Here is a 27679-nt window from a genome sequence, read left to right as displayed (position 1 = left end):
ACTGTTGGTAATGTCGTCCCGCTAGTCGAAGGACGTTCTTCAAGCTCACCGCTGGTGACTTCGCTACTATCTGTATTATTGTTAGTGGGTCGTGGTTTTGGTTGCCTTGGTGTAAAGTTGGCTTGTTTGCTGTTATAGAACTCCTGCCAAGAGTAGACAATATCCCGGGCGTAATCAAGAGTATCTCGCCTGAATTTCCTTATTTTCCGCTGTTCTATTTCCTTTTTGTAGTTGTCTAGTTTGCTATTGATATCTTCTAAGATAGATCCCAGTTCTGCCGTTGTTTTAAATTTGGACAGTAGTGAAGAAATCTCCTCGATCTCCTGGTTGATTTGTGATAATGATTTTAATAATTCCTCAATTGTTAATAGAATAAGATCCAGCGAGCATTTATTCAAAATTTGTTCCCACCGTTTAACAAATTCCAAGTTGTCTTTGCAGAGTGTAGGGCGTAGATAAATCCTTAATCCTCTGGGAATTCTTTTGGATTTAAAATACTGTGCCAACGTGGTGGCATGAAGTTTTTGCGAGATTTCTCTACGGATTAATCTCTCCAATTTTTGAATTAGATTTTGGGGGTTATCTGTCCCCAACGGTTCTTTGCTGGTGTCTTTAATAAATCCAAGGATCCGTATGGCCTCTTCATCAGAAAACACCAATGTGGTAGCTGATTTGTCCGTGAGTTCATTAATTTTTGAAAAAGACATAACTTAGTAAAGGCAGGGTGCCAGTGTTAGGGTATCCGATGCCAACCCCTCCACAACGTGGGAGGAGAAACAAACAAGAACAGCAGATAACACTAAGGCACAGCTATTTTAAAGGTTCTTTTGGTTAAATACCTGCAAGGGTATTGTTGAAGACATTCTACAATGTTTATATGGAGTTTTGAGGTGCGGGGGGCAAAGGCTCAACCTTGGCATCTAGGTTGGATATGTAAGAACAAAAAAGTGGTTGTTCCTAAAGAGTCCTTTAGGAACTCCCGTCCCCTGCACACTTTCTAATGTCTGAAGATCAGACCAAACATTCAAGTAGGTAATCAATAGTTCATATTAACCATTTGGCATAATTGACAATTTGATATAAGAAACTCTCTTTTTCAATATTTCAGTAAAACACAATATTTTATTATACAAATAAAGAAGCCCAACGCGTTTTGAGTCAAAAACTCTTCTTCAGGGGCAATATCACAATTCATCAGATTTCTAAAAAGTAGAAAAGAAACATCTTAGTGTAAAATTTCACACTGTAATTCAACAATAAAGTATTCTTTAACACAGTAACTACTTTTTAGCAATTTTTAACAAATCACGTATTAATACATACTTAGATCAATCAGTCAAGAGAGAGAGATTGCCAACAGTGGGAATTACTCCAAGTGATATTTCTACTCCCACAATTGGGACGGTACCAGCACCAATACCACCACCTGAGATTTTTGCTAGGAGGAGGAGAAAAACCGGACGAGGGAAAAAGAAAACCCCGTCAGAAGAACAAACATTGAAGGACTCAATAATAGTCAATATCTCTTCCAAACCTCTTTCTCAGTCACAAATAGATACTCTCAATTTAGGTATCTCATTTATTCCAACTACCAATACAAGTCTGTTTGAAGAGGAGGTCAATTGTTCAAATTAATTCGAAAAATTGAACTGAAAGTCTTTTTCGATAATCTCACTACAGTTACAAGCACAAAAGATAAATGTCCTTATCTGGAAATAAAAGACAAAAGTCATTTTCATCCACAAATGAATCATCCCCTGATAAATTTGTTTAAATAAAAAAACACAAGAGCACTTAGAAGCTTTTTGGGGATGAATGAAGACTATTATCTGGGCCCTTTTTTATAAATTTGTTTATAAATTTTATAAATCATGTATCCAAATTTACTGCCTTTCATCATTCTTTTGTAGTAGGTCTATTTTTCATGTGACTGTGTAAGATTGTACGCCCCTAGGTGAGCAGGCAGTACATGTATTTTCTAAAGACTCCTCAGTTTTGGACATTTATGACATAGTCCCTGTAGGAAGACTGACAATTTCACTGATCTTCACTTACTTTATGATCTCCATTGCTTATTCTTTTACGTAATGAGTATTTTACTGTCTTACACTACTTCATTTTCCGTAGTTTTTTACAGCCACCATCACGTTCTGACGCAGATCGTGTCACTATGGTGTATTCCACACTTTGCTTACTTCCTAACGCTACTCTCCTTCCTTACGTGAATACTTTTACTTTTTAAGCGTTCGCGCATGATAAATGACATCATTCTCATGACGCCCTACATCTTTCCATCAAACGCACACGCATACGCCTTCTTGATACGTCACGGCGCTGTGTTTACTTTCCTTCCTTAGGGTATTGCGCATGTTCGCATATGACGCAAGCCTTATGACGCTCTTGACCTTTTCCTTAGGCGCACGCGCAATCTTCTGCGCATGCACTCCTTTACACTCCTTTGAGTATAAATAAAAGGCACCCATTGGAACAACGCATCCTACTTTGGTGAGATGTGTCGCTCCTCGGCTCCCACGTTCGTTGATCTTTGGCGAATTCTGTAAGTAGCTTAGGTACTTTTCCCTGTACCATGGACTGACTCGTTATTCGAACTAGCACTTATCCTTTTCTTCTTACTTTCAGCTTTTTGCGGTTAGGATTTCTTCTGGGTACCGTTGAGCAGGACATTATTATTGATGTAAGTGTTTATCTATTTTCTTTTATTACATTCCACCAAGGCTCTACTTCTTTTCCTAATTAGAGCTATTACTTGTATTGCAGACTTAATATTGATCTATTGTTGGACGCGGGGTCCTATCAATCATTTACTTCATGAATAAATACACCTCTAGGATTGTTTCCCTATCTACACACCCACTTGCTGGGGTAAGTGTTGTCCGCTTTTCTTCCGACCATACTGAGTTAAGACCTTTTGCAAGCAATCTCTCTCTCTTGACTGCATGTGCGGATTGATTCGATAGAATTCTGGTTATTTTGAGCCGAGCCAAGCTCTTTTTCTCCACATTTCTAATAATAGCTACACTAGCTGATTTACCTCTAGGATATAGAGGACCCTGATTGATCTAAGTATATATTAATACGTGATTTGTTAAAAATTGCTAAAAAGTAGTTACTGTGTTAAAGAATACTTTATTGTTGAATTACAGTGTGAAATTTTACACTAAGATGTTTCTTTTCTACTTTTTAGAAATCTGATGAATTGTGATATTGCCCCTGGAGAAGAGTTTGTGACCCGAACGCGTTGGGCTTCTTTATTTGTATAATAAATTATTATGTTTTACTGAAAATTGTCAATTATGCCAAATGGTTAATATGAACTATTGATTACCTAATTGAATGTTTGGTCTGATCTTCAGACATTAGAAAGTGTGCAGGGGACGGGAGTTCCTAAAGGACTCTTAAGGAACAACCACTTTTTTGTTCCTGGTGCCTTCGGCGCCAGGACTGAACCCAGACAGCCCCTAGCTGGGGCTGCTGGGGTTTTTGTAAATGTCTGGATGCCTGCTCCCGGGGCTGATGGGCTTGATCCGGATGCCCGGGGGTAGGCATCATGACAGCACTACCCCCCCCAAGGCCCCTCCCAAAGTTGTTTTTCCCCTTGGCCCTGGTTTGTCTGGGAAGTTCCGATGGAATTTCTTCACCAACCGAGGTGCATGAACGTGGTCACTAGGCTCCCATGACCTTTCCTGTGGTCCGTAACCTTTCCAGTCGATTAAATAAAAAAGTCTTGATTTAACCAACTTGGAGTCCAGGATATTCTTTACCTCGAATTCAGGTTCTCCATCTATTAGGATGGGGTCAGGTTGTTTGGCAAGTCTTGTCCCGGGTTGAACTGGTTTCAGAAGTGAAACATGAAAGACAGGATGGATCCGCATATTAGAGGGTAATTCCAACTTGACGGCCACCGGGTTGATACAGGCCTTAATAGTGTAAGGTCCCAAATACCTATGATTAAAAGTCTGAGTTCCTTTTAGAGGTATGTGTTTTGTAGCCAGCCGAACTTGATCCCCAATATGATATCGTGGAGCATCGCTTCTATGTTGATCAGCATTTTTCTTATATTTCTCTTTCGCTTGTTTCAAATGTTCTGTTGCCTCCTTAAAGGCTTGTGTAATAGTAGAGTGTAAATGACTAACTGCAGGCATTTCTAAGTGCTGAGGCGAATCGAGTTCTGAGGTTCGAGGGTGATGTCCATATAAGGTATAGAAGGGGCTTTGTCCGGTTGCAGAATATACTGAGTTATTGTATGCATATTCGGAAATCCATAAAATATCCTTCCAATTGCTTTCGGTCTGGTGCAGCATGCAAAGTAGGTACTGTTCAAGGGTCTGGTTGGTCCTCTCCTTCTGACCATTGGTCTGGGGATGGTGACTGGTTGATAACCTCACGTCGATTTGCGCCAATTGACAACATTTCTTCCAAAATTGTGAAATGAATTGACTGCCTCGGTCAGAGACCAATACGGAAGGAAATCCGTGTATTCGAACAATGTTTTCGAGGAACTCCTTGGCCAAAATTGAAGCGGAAGGTAATCCTTTTAAAGGAATAAAGTGGGCCATCTTGGAAAAAAGATCCACAATAACTAGGATGGTGTTAAATCCATTACATGGAGGTAGATCTGTAATAAAGTCTAAAGACAAGGTGTGCCATGGTGTAGGTGGAATATCCAAAGGTTGTAAAAGGCCAGCGGGTTTTTTCTTCTGGCTTTTGTTTTGGGGGCAAATGCCACAAGACATCACAAATTACTTTACGTCTTTTCGCCAAGTGGGCCACCAGAACTGTCTCTTAATTTTCGCTTCAGTTTTTGCGATACCTGGGTGCCCTTCCATCAGGGTGTCATGGTAATTGGAGATGACTAGTTCTTGTATTTCCTTGTGTGGTAGAAATAGTCATCCTTGATAGTAAGGTAGGTCATTGACGACTGAGTAGTTTGGGCCTTTCTTTACCCAGTCCTGCAGGGTTGCTGGATCGAAGAGTTGTTGGATTTTTGAATGAATATCTTCTAGTGTCTGTTGAGTAGTTATGCCAAGAATTCTTTGCTCGGGAATTATTGGCACCGGTTCCGGGTTTGCATATGCTTCTCCCATCCCTATTCGGGATAAGGCATCTGCTTTGCCATTTTTGCGGCCTGGTCGATAAGTGATCACAAAATCGAATTCGGCAAAGAACAATGCCCATCGAAGTTGTCGCGATGATTGGGCTTTGGCTGTTTTTAAATACTGCAGGTTCAGGTGATCAGTGATTACGGTAACGGTATGCCTGGCACCAAGAAGGTAGTGCCGCCAAGCCTTAAAGGCGGATTTGATAGCTAATAGCTCTTTATCGGTAATCGCATAGTTTAACTCAGGTGCTGAGAACTTTCTGGACCAAAACGCTACTGGGTGAAGTTGACCGGTTTCAGGATCCTTCTGGGACAGGACATCTCCCATGGCTAAACTGGATGCATCAGTTTCTACTATGTATGGAAGCTCAGGGCGTGGATGCTTTAAGACAGGTGCTGATGTGAATTTCGCTTTCAGCTCTTGGAAGGCCTTTTCAGCCTCTTCGGTCCACAAGAAGCGTTTGTTTTTTCGCAAAAGTGCTGTGATGGGGTGTACAACATGGGAGAAGTCCGGAATGAATCTGCGGTAGAAATTAGCAAATCCGAGCATGCTTTGTACCCGTTTGACTGAACTGGGTGATGGCCACTTGAGAATTTCGTCAAACTTTCGAGAGTCCATTCGGACTCCCTTTGGAGTAAGGATAAATCCAAGAAATTCAACTTCCGTAGCATGAAAAACACATTTTTCCAATTTTGCATATAACTTGTGCTGGCGTAGTTTCTCAAGGACTGCACGCACGTGCTTAACTTGGTCTGATTCTGAGGAGGAGTACACTAGAATATCATCTATGTATACGACGACACAGACGTCAATGAGTTCACGAAGGACATCGTTCATAAAATACTGGAAGGCTGCTGGTGCATTGCACAACCCGAAGGGCATCACCTGATATTCGAATAATCCGTACTTGGTGCGAAAGGCAGTCTTCCATTCGTCACCTTTCTTGACACGTACCAGATAATATGCCCCTCGGAGATCTAACTTAGTGTAGATAACAAGCATCCTTTACTTGGTCTAGTAATTCGGGGATTAGAGGCAATGGGTATCGGTTTTTTACCGTAATCTGATTTAATGCGCGGTAATCTATGCACGTTCTAAGGTCACCTTCCTTTTTTGGCACGAAAGGTAAAGCTGAGGATGCAGGAGACTTGGAAGGACGAATAAAGCCATTAGCAAGGTATTGGTCCAAGTATTGCGTAGGTGAAGATTTTCAGGTTCCGTTAGGGCGTAGATTCTACTGCATAAGGGTTGTGCACCGGGTAGGAGGTCGTTTTGACAATCGTATGATCTGTGAGGAGGTAATGTATTGGCCTGTTCTTTTTGAAAAACATCCTGAAATTCTTGGTATTCCTGAGGTAACTGCACGATTGGGTTAACGACTGTAGCCAGGCCTTTGTTCAAAGTTTTCTCCGGGTAACAGGTGTGTGCACAATCCGGGAAGGTTATTCTCTTCTCTCGCCATTCTATACAAGGATTATGTGTTTCCAATCATGGCATCCCCAGTATTATCTGGAACTGTGGGGCTTTGATTAGATCAAACACAATAGTCTCTTGATGCCCATCTTGACTCAACAGTGTCATCTCTGTAGTGGAATGAGTTACAGGCCCCGAGGCAATCTCAGTTCCATCAACTGTGGTGATGACATCCGAAGTGGTCTTTTTGCAAAGAGGTAGATTCATCCTTGACACCAATTCGTGGTCCATATAGTTTCCTACGGCCCCGCTATCTATGTATGCCCTTACTGCGTGCATACGTGAAAGCTGCCTGGGATCAAGAAGGACCATTGGGATGATCAGATGCGAGGTCTGAGTGTCCTCCTTTAAGCTCGGCAAGCAGACCTCTACGCTAGTCGGGCGTGGTCGTTTCCCGAATCAGGCTCTATGTGGCTTTTATCAGCAACTCCTACCACCTTCTTGGGTGGTTTTGTAGGGCAATCCCGTAGAAAATGTCCTGAGATTCCACAGTACAGACACAACTGCATCTGTCGTCTTCTTTCTCTTTCCTTTTGAGTTAAGGGTCTTTTAACCCCCCCCGATCTGCATAGGTTCAGATGTATCTGTTCCTTTGGGGGCAACGTTGGGTTTAACCAATACCCGATTCTCGAACTTAGCTCGATCAGTCTTTCGTTTCTGAAGTCGGTGGTCTAGCTGGACCACTAAGTCTATAAATTCTGTGCAATAAACAATCTTGCCGCCCCACTAGTAGCATTGCAAGTATCTCCAATTCTTCAAGAAACTTGGATAAAACATTATACAAACTTGTTTAACACGGTTGAAGTGGAAGATAAAAGTACAAGTGAGGCCAGAACCCCGTGGACACTGGAGTTCGATATAAACGACATTACAAACTCAATTAAGAACTCCAATGCATCAAGAGCCCCAGGGCCGGATGGCCTCACAAACTACGCAATGAAACAAAACCCGAAAGAATGGGCGAAGCTTTGTTTACTCCTCTTCGAAAGAATAAAAACGAAGCGAGCTACCCCTAGATCTTGGAAAAATGCTATAATTGTCGCGATTTTCAAAAAGGGGAACAGACTGGACCCGAGAGACTATCGACCTATCGCCCTGTTAGATGTAATAGGAAAAATCTATGCAACTCAACTACAACAAATGCTAAAATCTTGGGCACTCAAAAGTAACCATAATGACCCACGACAAGCGGGTTTTGTCAAAGGCGTAGGTTGCGGTCTTAATACCCTTCTGCTGAATCTCTTAAAAATGGAGTCAATACGAACTAACATTGCCATCTATGTTGCATCTATTGATCTTTCACACGCTTTTGATAGTGTTGATCGCCACATTTTGTGGGAGAAACTCAAAGCTTGGAAGTGCCCAGTGGATCTTATAGACGCAATAAAAGAGCTCCACTCTAATACCACTGTGCAAGTCAGACTCGACCAAAGAGGCTCCTTATCTCCTTTGATTCCAACTTCTAAAGGAGTGAAACAAGGATGCCCATTGGCTGCAATTGTGTTCAAACGATGCATTAAATGAGGCAACAGCATTTCCACCTAAAATTCACGGCTCTCAGTTGGGTTATTTGTTGTATGATGATGATTTACTACTCTTGGATGTCACACCGGTCGGCCTACAACGAAAACTAGATGCCTTAGAAAGAATTGTAACGAAAAACAAGCTCTGTCTAAACAAGAAAAAATGCTAAGTCTTGATATTACGTAACCTGTCAGCCTATAAAAAGAGATCAACCCAATATGTGTGGTACTTGGAAAATATACCGCTTCGGATCTCTACTCACATAAAATATTTGGGATCCATAATAAGTGCACACAAAAACGACAATCCTTGGGTCGAGGCCACTAAAAGAAAATGTCAGCAACTGGCTTGCCAGGCCGCGATCATAAACAAAAAATTCGGAAAATGTTCTATAAAACCTGTGATAAATTTTTACAGACAAAAAGTAATAATGACTTTGATTTATGGTGCTGAAAAAATGTTTGGTTGTTCACAAGAGTTATGGAACACACTTGAAAACAACTTTTGGACTAGAGCGTTACACATCTCTAAAGGATGTCCGACCAGTAATATAAGATTTGAACTGGGACTGACTTCCATACAAGCGAGAGTTTGTTGGAATGCCTTAACTTTATACAGGAAGTCGCAGCTTTCTAATGCAGCCCCTCCATTTAAAATGCTACACAAGCCGGACTCAGATCCCGAATATACAATGCTTGCCAAATGGAATCGGCAATGTTCTGAAATTCTGGATGCAAACGACATTGATATTACTACTTTACTTGAAAATCCTAATAAGGCTAAACGTAAATTATGGAGTGCGGATTGGCATCAAACCTGCACTGACAGAGCTAGCTCTCGTCTCCTAAGAGATGTACCACCAGAAGCAAGAGAGCTAGACAAATTACAACCGTATCTGTTACAATTTCCCGATCAGAACTCAAGATTACTATATCTGCATTTCCGACTTAATCTTTTCATGACAAAAGACCGTACAAGTACTTGGTCACTTAAAGAACCTGCTGACTTAATCTGTCGTTTTTGTAAAGATTCGATAGAGACACTAAAACACTTAACGTTGTTTTGCCCAGAATTTCGCTCGTTGCGAACAAAGTTGTTCGGACCGCTTTTTGAGGCACGTAGTACCTATACGGCTGAAGAGTGGTGGAAAGTTATATTTGAAGGTGCTGACCGAAAAATTATGTTTGGTTTAGTTCAATTTTTGAAGGAATTGAAAACCCATTTAAAAGAGCCGATTCCGACATTAGGAGGGAACGATTGCTAAAGCCTCTAATAACGTATGTTCAGTGGAATGAAGTAGGAAGAAGTGTATCTTGTTCTCTGTTTTAAATGTTTTCTTTTGTAAACCATATAAAACTAATAAAAAAAAAAAAAAAAAAATAAAAAAAATTCTGTGCAATCCTGAGGTGGGTTCACAACTTGAACCAAGACGTCTTTGAGTTCTCCCTGAAGTCCACGATGAAACAATATAATTCGTTTTTCCTCCGGCCACCCGGTTTCCACCACCAACCTATTGAAGGTTGCAATATAGGTTAGCAGATCCTGGTTACCCTGTCGTAAGGATAAAAGTTCGTTGTCCAGGGCTTGACCCTGTGAGTGTCTGGCGAATAGTTTTTCCATGCTCCTTTGAAAACCCTGAAAATCCCGGAGAAGAGGATCATCCTGGTTGACTAACGGAATGGACCAATCCGCTGCGCTGCCACTAAGATATGACAATACAAAGGCTACTTTGGCTTCGTCATTTGGAAAGGCTCCTGGCCTGCATAAAAAGTGCAAGCGGCATTGGTTCATAAACACGGCGAACCTTTTGGGGTCCCCAGCAAAGCGTTCGGGTGGAGCTAACGGACTGTTTCCTGGTAAAACCACTTGCACAGGATTGCTTGATGAAACAGGGGTTGGTTTTCCCCCATATCCAGGTAGGGGCATTTGCCCAGCTTGGTTTTGCAGTAGTTGCCTAGCCAGATCATCAGTGCGCTCCTTTGAGACAATCAGTTCCCTCCTGAGGGCATTAGTCTCTTGGTGAGCGGCATGTACTTCCGCCCTAAGTTCCCCCAATAATTGGGCCAGTTGGTCGGTTTCCGAGGTTTCCATAACACCTGGGTGGGTATTTTTAGAAAGGCTTCGTGTTCTGTTACGCTCACCTGGACCCCACAGGGGTGTCGATCGGACCCGGACAGCTGCGGTCTCCGTCAACGTGATGCGTAGTACAGAGATGACTGTCTGGACTGGCCCACCTAGTCTTGTCTGCTGGACCTGAAGAAGTATTTTCCTGCAAGTGGAGACAGGGATTAGCCACCTGTGGGTTTTAGTGATGGCCTCCCAACTGTTCTCGCTCTCCCCCACTAATCACCTCCGATATCCCCTTAGTAACCTCACCTTATGTTTGCAAAAGATGAGCTCTCCATCCTGCGTCTCTTGCAGGGGCGCGTAGATACCAGTTACTTCACTGGTTTGAAGGCGTTGGGAGAGTTCCGGTAAGCATTGACTCTGAAATCCCAGGCGGGATTGGTAAGTATCAAGTACAAAGAGTTCAATGTGCCCGATGTTCACTCTTGTCCCCTTCCTTCCTTAAGTTGCAACTGTGTTCGTGAGAAGAAGGTCTCGTAGCTGCTGCTAGCGTTCAGGTAAGAGTCTGTGTTACCAAACGCTCTCCGGTAACTATTGCATGCGTTAACGTGTTGTTTTTCTCCCTCTTTACAGATGCGGCATATGAAGTTATGGAGAATAATACAGCCGGTGGTAAATCAGGTAAGTCTATGGTGGTAAGAGGTATTTGTTCATTTCCTTGGCTCACCTTGTTATTCTTGTGCCCCTAGGTGCCGAAGTACGGCGAAGAAATGATGGAGACAGTGCCGGATCGAAAGATGCTGTGAGAACTGGGGAGTATGGCATCGTGCTGGAGCTGGCGAAGCGATGCGTGCAGGACTGATGTACTTTCCAGGTCGGGAGATGAAATGGATCTGGAATCAGGTGAGGAATTTGAAATAAGTTTGTTTTCTAACCTTGTCCTTTTCTTCCTCTTTATTCTAGGAGCTCCGGATTCGAGGCGGGCGTGGCAGAAGACTGGATGCTGGCTGCAGGCACGCGGGCGTGGCAGAAGACTGGATGCTGGCTGCAGGCACGGTGAGAGTCACGCTGCTGGATGCAGAATAACACGAAGCATGTGCTTCTCTTCGGGCGTGGTTTTAATAGCCTCCAAAGTAGTCCCAGGAAAGAAGTTCCCCAGGACCACACCCGAGTAAAAAATAGTCCCTGTAGTAAAATAGTCCCATCCAGGCCTCACGTTGGCTTGGATTTATTTGCAGCATGGTCTGCATGAGGTAAGTAATGTCTATGAGCCTGGCGCCAATGGCGCCAGGACTGATTTTTATTATGAGTCTGGTGCCTACGGCGCTAGGACTGAACACAGACAGCCCCTAGCTGGGGCTGCTGGGGTTTTTGTAAATGTCTGGATGCCTGCTCCCGGGGCTGATGGGCTTGATCCGGATGCCTGGGGGTAGGCATCATGACAGCAGGTCCCGTCGAAATAACTTATGTATCCTTGGTCTGCCAGAGCGAACAGAGGGGACTAGCATGGTACTCTTCCTGGAGCAGTGTCTGGCCGATCTCTTTGCGCCAAAATGCTTTTCCAATTTCTTCTCTGTAGAACGCGTGCATCGAATACCAGCGGGACGTCCAATTCCAGGTGCATCCCCAAGAACAGTCATTGCCAAACTTCTCAATTATCGTGATAGGGATGCAATTCTGCAAATGGCCCGATCACAAAAGGAACTGTTACATATAACAGTGCCAGAATCGCCTTCTTACCGGATTACACCCGCAAATTCCAAAAGGCCAGCCAATCCTTTAAACATTTAAAGAAGAAGCTCCACTCCATGAATGTTAAATATGGACTGCTCTTCCCGGCCCAGTTGAGGATCCAGAACGGTGGTACTAGAGTGCACTTCATTGATCTGCAGGAAGCCTGGAAATGGGCCAAGAACCACATCGATGGGGTCTGGACAAAGACTGACCCGTACCCCCAGGGAAGACCAGGACCCCGACCGAGATGGGGGGAGACCTGCTCGACAACCTATACCAGAGGCCCGGGATGAACCGGATGGAGGTGCAGACCCCCAGCTCCTTCAAGAATGACATTCTACAGGCGTACGACCAGGTGTGATCTATCTGCGCACTTCAGGGACAGTTCTTGCAGCAACTCACCTTGGAACATTGCAACTGAACTGGACAAGAATAACGGGGTACCATTTCTGCCTCAGAGCAATGGACGAGGTAGTCACACGTCATCTTGCCAACATGCCACTCCAATGGCGGACACCAAGACCCCCCACCCGAGACTTGATCCACGCTAGGAGTAGTAAGTCAGTGGGGAATCAGGAATAGTTTATACTACTTAAGTTGAACTGGCAACATAGTTTTTCAGAGCCAGTAGAGTTTGTGCGACAGTTACTTCACGTTGGGGAGGAGTATGGGGAGGGGGATAGGAAAGTTGTTGTTCACCGTTAATTTTTTGGGATGTTACACCAGTTTGTTGCCAACCACGACGCCACCACTCACTCTGCACTTGCTACGCATGCTCCCATCTCGCACGACCACCATGGCTACACTTGCAAATTCACCAGCCACTTATTAATTAGGATACATAACTTGCCCCGATGTAACGGCAAACACAAAACCAATATGGACCCTCCATGGAGGACACACCAATTCCAACGAGAACCACTGATCATTGCAAATCCCTCAAACTTCTCACCTCAAATGTGAACGGTAGGGGCTCTGGAATCAAACGCTGCCTTATCGTCCAATTCCTTAACAGGTATTCCCCTGACATGGCCCTTCTCTCCCTGAGACACACTTAGCAGGCCCAACCTCCAATTTTTTCCGCAGAAACAATTATTGCCTAGCGTTCCACGCAGGGTACACCATGGGATCCCGGGGAGTCTTGATCCTCCTGCACAGGCATCTCCCATTTGAATTGCGTGCAGTGGAGCAAGACCCTTGTGGTAGGTTTGTAATGCTGCAGGGCACCCTCTGGGGGGAGAAGTTAGCTATATTAGCGATATACTCCACGCCCGGGCTCAGGGAGAATCATTTGGGAGAAATAACCACCCTACTAGTGAAACAACAGCCAGATATGTGGATCCTGGGGGGGACTTCAATGATGTGATGTGCAACACTCGAGACCAGACTCGCATCTGGAATCGCAACCCATATATACCCACGAGACTGGTGACCTTTAGGTCCGCGTTGGGTTTCTGCGACGTGTGGAGAGAACTCCACCCCGCGGATAGAGGTTATTCCTTTCATTCGGGTGCCCACGCATCTTTTTTTAAATATTTATTTATTAAGTGTTTTAAACAATACAACAATTAACATCGTTATTATGCACATTGAAAAATTGAATATCCTCCCTCTGCTCCCTCCCAATTCCCAAGACCACAGTTGTCCATTTTCTAGTTCAGCGCACACCGGATGTCTACTGAGGGCTGACTGAGTCTTCAGTGGAGGAGGTATCCTAACTTGGATGAAACAATGAAACCGTGAGCGCCGCCCATTGTAGCAGGTCCTGACTTGTGTCTAGTTTCTGTTCTCTTTGTGCTTTTTCCCATGCACCGGTTTCTGCCGACGACCACTTCCGGAGATCCTCCCACCACATCGTTACGCTGGGAATTTTGGAGCTCTTCCACCCCATGGCTATGCGTCTCTTCGCTAAGATGTACATGAAGTCCATGAGCCTGTTTGGAGGTTTGTTCTTTTTGTTTTTTTTGTATCTGCCCAGGATGCACGCCTTAGGTGCCTGTACATCCAGGGTGATGTCTGCCTCAGCCACTCTTGCTGCGATCTGGGACCAGAAGGCTTGTATGGTCTGGCATCCCCAGAACATATGGGTCATCCCAGCACGGGCCTCGTGCATTTGGGGCATTCTATGATTCTAGCCCCTTTGAATTTTGAGATTACTTCAGGTGTGAGGTATGCTCTGTTGATGATGTAGAGCTGAATGAGTTGCAGCCGAGCGTTTCTGGATACTTTTTTGTGGTAGTGCAGTATAGATTCCCATTCTTTTTCCTCGAATTGGAGACCCAGTTCCAGTTCGCATCTCTCTTTGCACTTGTGGTCTTGCTTGCATCGTTTCGTATAGCCTCGAGGTTTCATGTCCTCCCTTGGTGGCGTATAGCATGTTCTCTATGCATTCTTGTCCGGTTTCAAGGTTTCCAACTTCTGGCCATCTGTTTTTAAGCCTTCTTATCACTGCTCCGTGGAGTAGGAACTGCCCCAGTGGCAGCCCTGTGGTCTCATGCAGCTCCGGGAACGTTATGATGCCCCGGTCGGTCTCCCAGGGTGCCGACACTGTAGGGTTCCCAGGTGTTTCTTATCTCCATCAGGCCTCCGGGCCTATTCGTCATGATCGCTGCAATCGGGATCTGGGGGGAATATGGGTCTTTAGCCGTTATGGCTTTGCAGGCTTGTTTCCAAATGAGGATTCACAGGATTCACAGCTTCATCATTCTGTGGTCCAGGATAGGTCTCCGAGTAACATGTGGGGGATAGCTGGCTGCAGGAGTCGAGTGACCGTTGTGGTTTCGTCTGCCATCCATTGTATTACGTGCTTTAGTTGGCCTGCCAGGTAGTATCGAAGTTGGGGATTTGCAGGCCTCCTTTTTCGTAGGGTCTCTGCAGCACCTCCAGTGCGACTCTGTGCCTCCCATCTTGCCACAGGAATCTCCTACATAGTTTGTTTAGGTCTTTAAAGAACTGCTGTGGGATGTTGAATGGGACATTGGTGAAAAAGTGTAAGAGTCGGGGCAATGCTACCATCTTGAGAAGTCCAGCTCTGCCCGCCACTGAGAGTGGGAGTTTGCCCCAGAACTCCATGGATTTTTCTAGCTTGTCCTTGGCCTCTATCGTGTTTAGGGTGTGTTCAGTTTTGGGGTCCCTGTAAATGTGTATCCCAAGTTTTTTAAAGGAGGAGGTTTCCCATCTGAAGGCCATAGTAGGGAGGCTTTCTATTCTGATGTCACTTAGTGCTGCGAGGTGTTGTTCTGGGTAGTTCAGGTATAAGAGTGTGTCGTCTGCATACATAGAGACCAGATAGGTCACTCTGTCTATCACTATGCCTCCATCCCCAGATTCCTGTCATAAGTATGCTGCTACGAGCTCGATTGCAATGATGGGGGAGAAACATGGGGGAGAGCGGGCATCCCTGTTGCGTACCTCTATACAGGTGCCACTTCTCAGAGTAGGTGTTGTTCGTACGCACCCTAGCCGTGGAATTAGTGTATATGAGCTTGGTCTATTTTAAGAAGGCCGGCCCTATTCCCATCTTAGTCATAGTGGCATGAAGCCAAGTCCACCGGAATGAGTCGAAAGCCTTAGTGGCATCTAAGAATGCCGCTGCGCATGTTCCAGGGCTGCCATTGGTGCTGTGTATGACATGGTGTAGTTTGCGTAGGTTCTCCGTGATGGTTCACCCTGGCACCTAGCCAGTCTGGTCGTGATGTATTAGGTGCTGGATCACTTTCCTCAGCCTCCTCGCTAGCAGTGCTGTCAGAATCTTGTTATCTGTGTTTAGCATAGATAAGGGCCTGTATGAACCGCACTCCTCTCCGTCTTTGCCTGGTTTCAATAGGGGGATAATCACGGCTTCTCTTGCAGTGTCTGGAAGTGTGCCTATTTCGTAATTCTTCATTGAACACTCGGGCTAGGAGGGGTGCCAGTGTATACTCAAAGGTTTTATAGAATTCCCCTGGGAGCCCGTCTGTTCCTGGGGTCTTTCCAGATGGCAGGGATCTAATAGTGGCTATAATCTCCTCTGGGGTGATGGGCTCATTCAGACCCTCGGCCATTTCTGTGTCTAGCTTGGGTAGTCGGATGATGTCTAGGACGTCCTCTATTTTGGTGTCTGTGGGCGCCGGGGGGTCAGTATAAAGGTTTTGGTAAAAGCTGGTGAATGTCGCGTTTATCTCAGCCTGCGTGTGTACTGCTTTGCCATCCGGCCTGCGGACCTGACAAATAGGGTTTCTGGGGGCTTCGCGTTTATAGAGCCAAGCTAGTAGCTTCCCTGGTCTGTCCCCAAGGGCATAAGTACGCTCAATGTGTTTTGTGTAGCTAAGATTGCCTAGTTTTTCCCAGTATACCAGGCAGGCTTGTCTGAGCTCGATCCTTTTCTGTACGCGGGCCGGGTTTGGGGAGGCCTCGGTTTCTAGTGCCTTCAGTTCCTCCTCCGTACGTGTCAGTGAGGATACTATGGACTTCTGGGCTCCACCCGTAGCTGCGATCATTTCCCCCCTCATACCCACCTTGTATGCCTCCCAAGCCGTGCCTATCAGTTGCACGCTGTTGTCATTCACTTGCCAATAGTCTAGTGTGCACTTCCTTATCTGTTCACAGAAGGCCCCATCTAGCAGGGCTTCACTTCTGAGTCTCCACGTGGGCACGGGGGGTCTGTGTGCAAACGCTGTCCAAGTGGTCACTAAGGGGGAGTGGTCTGACAGCACCCTAGCGAGATATTTTGTATCCCCAAACATGGCGAGTTGTTCTTCGCTTACATGTATATAATCTATTCTGGTGTGTACGGCGTGTGGGGCTGAATAGTAGGAATAGTCTCTTTTATTGGGGTGATGTTCTCTCCATAAGTCTCTTAGCACAAATACTTGTGCGAGTGTCTGCAGTATTTTGGCAGGTGGGAAAGGGTGGGTGTGTTTGGTATCATATCTATCGATGCGGGGGTCTAGGGTGCAGTTATGGTCTCCTCCCCATATCAAGGTGCAGTTTCGGTACGGGCCAAGGCGATTGTAAAGGGACCGGAAAAAGACTGTTGCGTCGTGATTGGGGGCGTAGGAGTTAATTAGGCAGACTTACTTTCCTTCTACAGTGCCATGTACCAGGACCATTCTGCCTTCGTCATCAGTTTTCAAGTGGAGCAGTTTAAATGGAATAGTTGGGGAAATCCAGATCAGGACTCCTCTTGCGTACGTGGAGTAGGAGGATCCTATCAATGTCCCTCTCCAAGATTTGGCCAAAGCAGCTAGTTTTTGTGCATCGAGGTGGGTCTCTTGCAGGAGGGTAATTCGAACCTTGTTCCGTCTGATGTATGTGTGGATCCGACGTGGTTTGATGTAGCTTTTCATTCCTCTGACATTCCATGTCATGATTTTAATTTTGTCAGCCATGGGTTTCGTGTGGACATGCATTCAAGGGCGGCGCTGCCGACGAGTCTTCTTGCAGGTCTATATGCATTCGGTGCTCTTGGTGTTGCTGTATATGATTCCCCAACTGAACTGTGAACTCCCAGGTTCCCGCCCCCCAAAAACGTAAAACTTCTGAGTAACAGAACCTGTCCTACGGGGTTCCCTCCGTTCTGACTTCCCCGTTTCCGCTCCATTCAACCTCTTAGTGGTCTCTTGGTGCCCTACGGGCGGGTTAAATATACCCAAACTACTTCAGGGGTCAAAAGTGGTCGTTACGGCTGCTGTCGTGTTGCAAGAAGTCCATCTTCAGTGTGGTTCCTGTCATAATCTGTCTTGCTGTGATAAGTGAAAGTCCAGCTTAATGCTAGCGTGCTTGCCCGTTCCGGATGTAAAGCAATCCTCTAGGTTGTGGTTTGTCGTGGTTTGCGCTCTCTAGTTTCGATGTTGGGGAACTGCTCTCCATCTAACCATTCTCTGGCTTCAGCTGGCATATCGAACAGGTGCGCTTTGTTGTTATGCAGTATTTTCAGTCTTGCAGGGTACAGAAGCATATAGCGCAGACCAGCTTTTTTCAGTCTGGCTTTGGTGTAAATGAATTGGGCTCTTCTCATTTGCACCTGGAAAGTGTAGTGTGGATATATGGCTATCTTTGCAGAGTCTCTTTGTATGCACCCTCCCGACCTCGAGAAGGCCAGGATTGTCTCTCTGTCTCTATAATTTAGCACCTTTGCAATTATAGGTCTGGGTGGGGTACCCGGGGGCGGCCGCTTGATGAGAGATCAATGCGCCCTCTCGATGGTGAAGCCTTGTGTTAATTTCCCAACTCCGATTTCTTTTATTAGGAGGTTTTCTATGAAGTTCGTGGGGTCGTTTCCTTCAATAGCCTCCAGCAGACCTAAAATTCTGATGTTATTCTGCCGTGCCCGCCCTTCTGCCTCCTCAGCTCTATCTTCTAGGTTTTTCACCTTTTGTGACTGTTCATCCACATCCTTTAGGAGCTGAGCTTTGATTTCGGTGTTCTCACGAACCTGGGTTTCGAGCACTTCCGTTCTGCCTGCTATGGAGCGGGCATCTTGTCGCAGGAGGTTCAGGTCAATTGCCACAGCATCCATTTTATTTTCCATTGTGGTCTGGAGCGCTTTGATAGCTTCCAGTAGCTGCGAGTTCAATGGTTCTACCAGGGCTCCGGGGGGCTCGGATCTCGCCGTCGTGGTACTAGTGGCGCTGGCGTCTGGCTTCGCTGTTCCACTGGCCGTGTAAGTTTCCATGGTGGTTTGCTTCTGCTTGGCTCTCGCACCTTTTGTAGACATTACTCGATGGGGAGGGAGGCTCGCTGATCCCCTTGGAGAGCTGCGTCGTTAGTGGAGGTGGTGTGCCACCAGGGGGCCGGGCCATGTCGGCACTCACCACGCGGGCCTCTGTGTTCGTACTTAGTGGTGTCTGGGGCCGTGCGGCACTCTCGCCCTCTCTTGAATGTGGGTAGGGTGGGCAACAAGGCCCGGCTCGGTGTTTCCAAACTTCCTTAATTGCCGTCCTGCATATGTGAGGGCGCCGACTGCTGTGGCTGGCGAACCGCAGTATCCGGTAGGTACCAGTAGTGCGCAGGCACCGGGGGGCTCCGCTCCAGCCGATTGTGGTTTAGTCCAGGTTGGTCTGGTGGAGCTAGAAAGAGGGTTGTTGCAGCTAGCAAAACTTTTCTTTGGCACCTGCTCTTTAGTAGGGTTTCAGTGCCTGGAGGAGAGTGTTACGAACACTGTGTGGCTGTTACACAAGTAGAAATGCACTGGTATAGTCAATGGTCAATGGTCTTGATGAGGCAAGTCTGCTCAGCGTGCGATCTGTGCACAGTGTGCGCAGGATTGGTCCATGCTCGGAGCGAGGCCCCAGCCTCTATGTCTATTCTGTGGGCACGGGCTTGGGGGGGGCACGCGCCCTGGCGATGCCACAGGAGCGGTCGGCTCGAGCGGGTCCCCCTACCTGCCTGCTTCTCACCTGGTGCTTCTGTTGAGGCTCCGGCGTCTGGCCGGTCCATGTGCCGGCTCACTCTGCAGGTCTCTCCCTGTGCCAGCTCCTCTGCCTGCTCCGACAGTTTGCGCCGGGGCTGTTCCAGCCCGGGGCGCTGCTCGTGGTCCAGCCACGACGCCGCAGACGGAGCAGAGAAGGATCCAGCCGCGGCGCTAATGCGGCTGTCTCAGCTGGAGTTCAGGGCTCTGCCCGCAGCAGGGACAAGGGGCTGCGCGCTCCAAGGGCGTCCTGCAGCTCCAGGCGCAGTCCCCGCGGCCGCCAGGTCTCATGTGCGGCCGCCTCGCTCAGCCCCCAGGCTGCCCGCCAGGTCTCTCTGGCGCTCTCGGGCCCTTGGGGTGCCCACGGACGCAGCCCGAAGTGTCGGGGCTCCACGCTCGGTGCCCAGCCTGTTGTTGTTTAGGCGGCAGGCGCCATCTTCGCTCCCCGCTCCGTCTCTTTGCGGCTGGTCCCTCACTGCAGAGGTGGGTCGTATCCGCCTGAAACTTCGAGCGATGCTGCTGCACTTACTTCCCAGCAGATGTGTGAGTTTTCAGTCGTCTGGGCCACGCAAAAAGTTAATTTTCCAGCAATATTGTGGTCACATCTACGGAGCACACTGAAGAGGCGACCTTCCTACATGGCGGTTAGCCACGCCCCCCCGTGCCCACGCATCGTTATCCAGGTTAGATTACTTTTTTCTTCCGACCTCCGACGCATACAGGGTAACCAAGGCAGAACTGCAACCCTGTGGTATCTCCGATCACTCACCTTTGGAGATGGTGCTCCACACAGATCGGCCATTGCCCCCCAAGACATGGAGGTTGAATTACTAATTGGGCTTCCCTGAATTTGTAGACCATATCACTGATAAATCCAATGAATATTTCTAAATAAACACAGGCACTGTGGGAGGCACATAAAGCAGTGCTTAGAGGGGAAATGATTGCCTGGACCTCCAATAAAAGGAAAGAGCACCCTACGAAAGTGATAGAGGCACAGAAAGAAGTAGAGAAATGGGAAACTAGTTATGTACTGGACGCTACCCCAGAGACACATCGCTCTCTTCAGAAAGCTAGAGAATTCCTCCACAATAAGGCGCTAGATAATGCAAAACAAGCACACTGGGAATCAAGGGCTAGGATCTATGAATATGGTGATAAAGCAGGCAAGTTACTGGCCTGGTTCGGGAAACGTGAGGAAGGGCATCGACATGTCAGACAGATTATCGACAGCCAAGTTGGGCTAGCCCAATCAGACCTAGATATAGCGAAGGCGTTCGTGCATTTTTATGCCACCCTCAACAGGACCCCAACAACTCCAACTGATCAGTCCTTTCTGGATGGGATCGAGCTTCCGCAGTTGTCAGAGCAGCAGAGAACACACCTTGATAGAGATATAGAGGAAACAGAAATCGCAGAGGCCCTAGCCCAGCTGCAATCCGGGAAAACGCCGGGTCCTAATGGATTCCCGGTCTAGGCCTGGAAGAAGCTGGGCAGCAAAAAGATGGCAAACCCCCTCCATAAAATGTTTCTTGCTAAAGAACAGGACTCCATCCCGCCAGACCTGAGGAAGGCCAGCATCGTAGTTATCCCTAAACAGGGCAAGCCCCCCGAATTATGTACATCATATAGGGCGATATTGCTTATTAATAGCGAGGCCAAAGTCCTGCCAAACTACTCACTATCAGACTTCAATCGGTTATATCCTCCCTAGTTCATCCTGATCAGTGCAGCTTTATGCCACACAGGTCAACGAGAATGAATATACGCCGACTTTATTTATTGCTAGAACGGGCCCCAATTCTCGAGTCGCCACTCGCCCTCCTTGCCATTGACTTCGAGAAGGCATTCAATTCGGTGATACGGGGAAGCCTCTGGGCGACGATGAGGCGCATGGGTTTTGGAGAAACTTTCCTGAGCTGGGTCCAACTCCTATATGAAGCTCCACATGCAGAGGTTAGGCAAGGCTGTCCTGTCTCCCCTCCTCTTTGCATTGGCGATTGAGTCACTGGCCCAGTGGCTTCGACAGGTTGCCACGTGGTCCGGGTTCAGGTTGTCGGAGGGAAGAGAAGATAGGGTCTCCATCTACGCAGATGACCTATTAATCTATCTGAGTGACCTGAACCACGCCTGTCCGATAATAATCTAGATGTTAACAGCCTTGGCGAGTTCAGCGGTTTAAAGCTAAATTGGGGAAAATCTGTTCTTTTCCCACTGAAGGGTGGTGGCCTGCAATTCCCCGCGATGGCCCATTTCGAGTGGAGAGAGATGGTTTTCGATACCTGGGCATATGGGTCTCTGGTAACCTCTCAGAATATGTGTCCTGTAATTTTCACCCTCTAACTGATCGCTTTGCAGAGGACGTGAAACATTGGAGGCTCCTTCCCCTTACGCTTATGGGCAGGGCGGCGCTCTTCAAGATGATGGCACTCCCACATTTCGTGTATGTGCCCCACTAGCAATACCGGACTCAGAGTTCATCCGAGTGGAGCGCCTCCTCGGGAAACTGATATGGAAAGGCGGACAACCCTGTATATCGCTGACCATGCTACAAAGATCCATCTGGGAGGGGGAATAGGAGTCCTGCACCTCCAGTCTTATTACTGGGCCAGCCAGTTAACAGTGGTCAATGATCTGCTCCATGGGGACCGCCAACTCCCACACATTAGGGCAGAGACACCCATTACCCAGTATACCCTGCCACTCGCTACACTGTACCAGGCCCTTCCCAGACCTGCCCCACAAACGGTGATAGCACATATCGCAGTCAACTGGAGGCAGGCACATATCCACATGGGCTGGGGGAACAGAATAATTCTGGTGCAGCCATTATGGCACAATTATATGCTTACTGAATTACGGAAGCTCACACCATGGGCTCGTTGGATAGAGGCCGGGATAACCACAGTAGGTGATGTTATAGTCGATGGGGCTATTGTCCCATTCGAGACGCTGCAAAAGAAATATGGAATTCCTGCAATCGAACACTATCACTACACACAAACGACGCACACCCTCAGTAGACACTTGCAGGCACTCACCGATGCACCGGAATGAACGCCTCTGGAGCGCAACCTACTCACACAACACATTTCCACTAAAGTCACCTCTACTCTATACAAGGCCATAACTGCTTAGTCTTAGAGCCAAGTGGGAGAAGGATGTCGATACCATAGAACCGGAGGATTGGATCCGAGTGCTTATACATCCGTGTGAAACTGCAATTGACTCAAAAATCTGATTGGTACAACTTAAGATACTTCACTGGGTGTACTACCCCGGCGTGGCCTTGTTTGGCTGGAGGCGTGCTCCCGATCCTAACTGCTTGAGGTGCCGTTGGGAGGAGGGCACTTTCATTCATATCATCTCGGAATGCCCCCGGATTGAAGCCTTCTGGACACAATGCTGTCGCACACTGAAAAGGACCCTGGGTCGCACGGTGCCAGTAGAACCAGCGACGTTGTTACTAGGGGTCCCAGATGAAAATACTACGGACAAGTGGGAGGGTATCTTCCTGTCCATGGCAATGTGCTTGATAAAGAGAGATATAGCCGAGAAATGGGGAGCCCCGGAATGCCTGACCTTTGCTCAATGGTCCGCTGAAATGGACATTTGTGCTGCGAAGGAACGCAAAATATATACTGCACGCGGATGCCCGGCGAAAGCTACAACGATATGGGGAAAGTGGGAGGAGGGGGCAGACTGAGAACACTTGCAACAAGACGGGAGGTTGAATGGGAGTGCATCTGAGTATGCAGCAAGAACCATGTAGCCATAAGGATGAAAGCGAAGTGGCACAACACAAATGACTCGAGGGCCCCCTAAGGTTACAGGTGGGCAGTGGGAAAGTAGTTTGTATGTTGTATGATTGTAACAAAAAGCAATAAAATGTATTAAAAAAAGTTTTAAAAAGAGTGGCCATGCTTGACAAGTCTATCCAGCCCTGGTTTTGCTTGAAATTCTAGGACTTGCAGTTTCCCTAAATTTCAAACAGGAAAGAAAAATCATTAAGTCAGAGAATCCAAAGGGACAAAATCGGGACCTAATTACCTTCACACTCTTGATCAAAGGAAACAGGCGCACTCTGTAAAGCCAGAGAAGTGTTTAAAAAGTTCCCAAAAAATCAGGGACTGCCAATGTAGCAATTTCAAACGTTAGTAAAGGCAGGGCACACGTCAAGGAAACACAGGTGGATAGAGCCCGCTCTGCATTTTCAAGGAAATCAAAACATTTAATAATTTCTACACCAATTAGCTATAAAACTTTGGAACTCCCTCCCCAGAGAAATACTAACCATGAAGGACCATCTAAAATTCAGATAACTTCGAAAAACCTGGCTCTTCAACTTGGAACACGATGAAAACTAACAAACAACACTGATGCACCATGAAATTAACAAACAACTGAAGACAACTGGGATGTAGGCCGGACCAGAGTGATGTGAAGGGAAGTGGAGAGCCACCTGAATGGGAGGGAGACCCAGGTGTACCCGTCCCCTTAGAGGGCCAAACCTGTAACAAGGGAGAGAGATGGATCCAACTTAATTGGACCACAGATAGAGGACATTAGATGAAAAAGGGACGAGAGAGGTGGTCACAACACTCAGAACTGATGGACCACGGGGCACAAAAAGCATGTCCCCCCCTGGGGGTGGGGAGGTGCACTGGGGTGGTGGATGCTGTGTTCCGGGAGAAGGGATGGGGCGGACAGTTGTTCAGAACACAGAGAGTGGGGGTGAAGAGGGTACTGCCAATGAACAGCACTGTTGAGGAACCACAACTCTGCACACAACATAGAAGTGGTAAGTGTAGCACACCAGAATGTTCGACAGGGGGAAGGGATATGTGCCGCAGGCAGTAAAAACCCGAAGGGGTAGGATAAGGTACTGCCACTAAACACTCCCATTATAAAAAAAATTCATCCTACTGCATACACCTCTCAAACGCTGAACCAAACACAACCATACCTCTACAGCACAACAAACCGCACGCAATTCACTACACTACAACAAAACAAAACACACATAGCCTCGCCCAACAGAACATGGTGGCTACCAACCGAAAAATACACCAAACACTCAAATGGTATTAACCGGAATGACCACTCACCCCTTGCTTTGCAGATCCGCCAGAGCGCCAAGGGACCATGCAAGTGGTGACAGTTCTCGGTATAAAAACTTTAACATAACATAACCACTTGAAGTAAACTGTGCCGTGACTGCGATTCTAATCACAGAAATCTCTCAGCATTTAGCTTTAAATGTCACTTATTGACTTTGTAATATACTATACAGGACATGTTTTGTTACTATTCTTATGCATGAAACATACACAGTTTTTGCACTCATAGCTCTGAACCTTTTGTGTCCCCATGGCGCATACATGCCAACCCTCCCGATTTAGGCAAGAGACTCACGATTTTTTCGATTAACATAATTACTATTTTTTGTACTTACTCCCACCTAAAATAAATGAAATCCCCAAATGTATTACTCCCGCTTTCTGAGGCAAAATCTCCCTCCCAAGTTCTCGAATGTTGGCATGTATGATGGTGGGTGAAAAATTCTGATTTTGTTTTTGGCGAGTAAGAGTAAGGGCATGCAACGGGTTTAGGGGGCGATTAAACCAATTACTTGTGGGAGGATACCCGCCAAAAGCATTCTAGTCGATAGGTATGTATACTTAGCCAGCAATATTATAGGAAAATCTGTTCACTTAGCAAATGCTTATTTATCCCGTGCACTTTTTTTAGTTAGAAATGATAAATGATTATTATAATTGTTCTTTTATAAGGCACTTAATACAGGAGACCAGTGTGCAGGACCAGGATTCAAACCCATGATGCTATGCGTTGTCATTGAAGGCATTGCCCATGAGCTATCCTCCCTGCAAAATTAAATGACATTTTCATGTTTCACTACAGGATATATATACTTCATGTGACATCACTTCCCATTGCATATTTCAGAGTCCTCCCACGTTTTTCTGACGTGAACGCTGTTTGAAAAATGGCAGAAAAATCATCCTCCATCTCCTCGGACTGTCTTCCTCTCAATGGTTTCAGTGTGTGGATTGTAAAAGGCGTGAATAGACTCATGTGTCTCACTCTAACCGGATGCAGGCTCATAAACGACAAACAAGCAAAATATGTACTCTGCGTTTTTCTCACCACTTCTGTACTTTGGCGAGTAAGCAGGCGACACATCTCAGGCTACCGCTTCCGGTCACTGAATCGCAAGCAGTGCTCGGCTGGAGATTTCGTCAACACTAGAGCGAGCAAAGCAGGGTGGTTGCGTACGAAGCGACAGCCATGTTTGGTGTGGGTAAATGGGATCTAATAGGAGTGATTTTGTTTACGAGCTCTTTGTTGTGCATGATCTTCTTCTGCATGTCAGTCGCAAAGTGCAGACAAGGCCGGGACTTCTACACGTTCGCTGCGAGCTGTGGTTTTCGAAGAGAAGACCTCTTCTTGAATGTGCCAACTTTACGTTGAAAAAGAAAATGCAAGAGGGTTCCCTCGATAAAGGCACAACTACTTCCCGTGCCAAAAAACTTATGTGGAGTTCTAATTTACAGGGAGTTTGGGGATTTCCATATATGAATGTTTATGAAAGTTAAACGAAGAGGTACGTGGAGGTAATCTCTAAATCCTACACTTTCTCTTCTGAGACATCAGTTTCCATTCGAGTTTGAGCTTCATAGCCCCACAAGGCAGCATTCTTGCCAACACGCCCCATTCCAAGCGGTAGGTGCTTAGCCAGGTCTGTTTTTTTTCTTTGCATTCTGGGATTTGTAGTTCCACTTTTCCATAAAAATCGGACTACAAGTCCTCAGGACTGGATAAGCACTTACAGATTGAAATGGGTCCTGTTGGCAACTATGCTGCAGTAGAGTTACAATTTATCAAGTGCATTATGGACCCAGGGAGGGAGCAGAGATTGATCGTAAATACTGTGAGAAGTACAAGTAGGACTCAGATTACCAGCAAGCCACCCCCCCCCGTAATATCTAAACCCATCTCCCTTGTCCCAGTACTTACACGTAATTGCCTACATGAACCATTCCATTCTGTAGCTGGTTATCCAGTCCTGCTTTTTTATTTTTTGCATTCTGTGACTTGTAGTTCACTTTTCCCACTATAAAACTCGGACTACATGTTCCATAATACAAAGAAAAAACCTGCACTGGATTAGCACCTACAGATTGGAATGGATCATGTTGGCAACTATGCTTACAGTACTTTCTTGTCCTCACTACTCATGAGGTATACCAAAGCTAAGATATGGATGTGTAAAAAAAAATGCTACGACCACAAGTATGCAGCCACCATGCCCGATCACTAATTTATTCAGATATTTATTGGAAAACTTCACACCCTACTGCTGACTCTCAACACCCCACTGCAAAATTATGTGGAATTGTGACCTGAAATGTCCAGGCGATGGTGGCCGATAAAGGTATTCAGGTCGGGCCATGTTACCACCTTACATCTGTCTTGAATGGAAACTCCCTAGGTCTCCGGATCTATGAATGTCGACTTTTTTTTACCAACCTACACTTTTGCTGAATGTCTTTTATCAAATGTACAATTTCTTTACAGCAGAATTTAGGGCTAGACCATGGTCGCCCCCCCCTTCTATATACCTTTCTCCAACTTACCATCTACATTTTGTGGTAAATAAAAGTGGTAACAAATGTGTCAAAAAACATTTTGGCTAAAGTGGGTAATACCGGGTGTCCACCCAGGATGCAGACATTCCACTAGTCGACCTTCCCTGGATTACAGGGGCATGGGTTGTGCTACTGCTGCATACCCCTCTGTAATAGTTCATATGATCCATCTGCTAATGGCTGGTCCATCAGGGGTCTAACCTCTCTCCCTGGCACCTCTCGCCCACCGCATTGCTGCTCTCTGCTCCAACTGTCAGTGCTATGCGGATGCCAGCTCGTTTTCAGGCTCTCCTCTGCCACCTCTTCTCCTTCTATCATCTCTGACTGTCTGCTATCCAGGAGTGTTGTGCCGCCAAAGATCTCTGCCGTAATGCCAGTAAGACAGAGATTCTCCTCATCGCCACACCTGGACCCTCCTTTCCTATCACTCTCTGGCTGGACTCCCTTTGCCTTCTTCCTCCTCCCACCTTTGAGGCTAAGAACCTGGTCATCTTCGACTCCACACTCTCCTTTTCTCCTCACATCTCTGATGTCTCTAAGAAGTCAAACTATCAACTGCACCTCGTCAGAAGTATTTTTCCTTTCCTCTCCTTCCCCCAGAAGCTCACTGTCTCTAGAGCTCTGGTTCTCTCTTGGCTGGACTATGCAATGGCCTCTTTCTAAATCTGCCTGCTTCTACTCTCCGCCCTCTGCAACTCATC

The 27679-nt window shown here is 46.6% G+C and overlaps 1 protein-coding gene across 3 annotated transcripts in view; it reads right to left on the bottom strand.

Annotated features, from left to right (window-relative positions):
• RFESD (Rieske Fe-S domain containing) overlaps positions 1–27679 on the bottom strand; it is a 273997-nt gene that overhangs the window by 175495 nt on the left and 70823 nt on the right. Inside the window, exon 1 of one of the 3 annotated variants that reach the window (XM_069627650.1) lies at positions 25477–25572. The exons of 1 other annotated variant lie outside the window; for it this stretch is intronic. The gene's annotated coding sequence lies outside the window, so the exon portion shown is untranslated. Of the gene's footprint in view, positions 1–25476; positions 25573–27679 lie in introns of those variants that run through there. One more of the 3 variants, XM_069627649.1, reaches the window with a different exon arrangement.

Source organism: Ambystoma mexicanum, chromosome 6p (genome assembly GCF_040938575.1).
Source record: "Ambystoma mexicanum isolate Mex_15411 chromosome 6p, UKY_AmexF1_1, whole genome shotgun sequence".
NCBI classification, from domain to species: Eukaryota; Metazoa; Chordata; class Amphibia; order Caudata; family Ambystomatidae; genus Ambystoma; species Ambystoma mexicanum.
This window is presented reverse-complemented; position numbering and strand designations above follow the sequence as displayed.